This window comes from Mastomys coucha, unplaced genomic scaffold, assembly GCF_008632895.1.
Source record: "Mastomys coucha isolate ucsf_1 unplaced genomic scaffold, UCSF_Mcou_1 pScaffold22, whole genome shotgun sequence".
NCBI lineage: Eukaryota > Metazoa > Chordata > Mammalia > Rodentia > Muridae > Mastomys > Mastomys coucha.
This window is the reverse complement of record NW_022196905.1, coordinates 95,662,785-95,664,474: the sequence shown is the minus strand read 5'-3', so window position 1 is coordinate 95,664,474 and position 1,690 is coordinate 95,662,785. Positions and strand designations below refer to the sequence as shown.

Here is a 1,690-nt window from a genome sequence, read left to right as displayed (position 1 = left end):
CCCTGAAGTCACAGGCAAAAGTACACTGAAATTTAAGCTGATTTTTTTTTGTGTGTGTGTAGCTTGTTGTGCGTGTGTGTGTGTGTGTGTGTGTGTGTGTGTGTGTGTGTGTGTGTGATTGACAAGAAGGATCGGCTGTGGGCTGCTGATAATAGTTTCTACTCCGGAACTGGCATGATCACAGACCACAGGCTCCTGTCAAACACCATATGATAAGTATAGCAGACACTCACTAAATGCAAATGCCTTATAAGTAAGGTGTAAATGTTAAGATTTAACGTTAAGCTCAGACCTTTAAGGAAACAGTGCACATGCGCCGCCCCCTCTCTCCCCCCTTTTCTGTCTGGAACCATGGGGGCAGATCCAGAGAAGAAAAAGAAGGTTGTCAGAGACCCTTAAGAAAAAGGGTCTGCTGTGTCAAACACTCTTAAGAAAAAAGGTTCCTGCTGTGCCAGAAACCCTTAAGACAAAGCGAAGGAATTTCACAGAGTTGAAGGTGAAGCGCCTGAGGAAGAAGTTTGCCCTGAAGACACTGCGAGGAGGAAGGCAAAAGCAAGGAGGAAGCTCATCTATGAGAAGGCAGAGCACTATCACAAGGAGTACAGGCAGATGTACCGGACTGAGATCCGGATGGCCAGGGTGGCAAGGAGAGCTGGGAACTTCTACGTGCCCGCAGAACTGAAATTGGCGTTTGTCATCAGAATCCGAGGTATGAATGGAGGAAGTCCAAGGGTCCGCAAGGCATTGCAGCTTCTTCGTCTTCGACAGATCTTCAATGGCACCTTTGTTAAGCTCGACAAGGCTTCAATCAACATGCTGAGGATTGTGGAACTGCACATTGCATGGGGGTACCCCAACCTGAAGTCAGTAAACGAGCTCATCTACAAGCGAGGCAAAATCAATAAGAAGCGGATTGCCTTGACAGATAATTCCTTGATTGCTCGATCTCTTGGTAAATTTGGCATCATCTGCATGGAGGATCTAATTCATGAGATCTATACAGTTGGGAAATGCTTCAAGGGAGTAAATAATTTCCTGTGGCCCTTCAAATTATCTTCCCCACGAGGTGGAATGAAGAACAAGACAACCCACTTTGTAGAAGGTGGAGATGCTGGCAACAGGGAGGGCCAGATAAACAGGCTTATTAGACGGATAACCTAAGGTGTCACCCATGGTATTTCTGTAATCTGGTCAGTTAATAAACAAACAGTCACAGCTTGGCAAATAAAAAAAAAAGGAGCTAATGTTAAAACTGCCCCGTGAACAATTTAACACAGACCCATTTTTTACCCGTTGTTCTGGAGCCCTTATATCATCAGCTCTTCACTCTCAACTGGAGTCGTGCTTTGAAAAGCACATACAGGAAGAATAGAACCATGCCCCTTCCACCCACCCTTCTATGTCCATGGATGTCTCACACATAGTGATACTCACCAAATGCTTGTGAGTTGAATGTTCCTAGTAAATGCCACCAGCCAAGCCGCTGGTAATCGTCGGACGTACAAGAGGCCAGATGACACCCATGTCAGAACCACTGGAGTCTGGAGGAAATACACGGAGAACAGCTGCAGAGCTATAGTCCCATGAGGCAAGCAATGGTGGAAAAAGCCACTTGTTTCAGTAGCAAAGAAAGGGAGGGAATGTTAGAGAGCAGAGCGGGGGTGAGGGGATGGGAAGTGAGAGAGAGAGA

General features: G+C 46.3%; 1 pseudogene; it reads left to right on the top strand.

Annotated features, from left to right (window-relative positions):
- Nucleotides 1-351: 351 nt before the first annotated feature.
- LOC116104608 lies at nt 352-1,161 on the top strand (annotated as a pseudogene).
- The last annotated feature ends 529 nt before the right edge of the window (nt 1,162-1,690 follow it).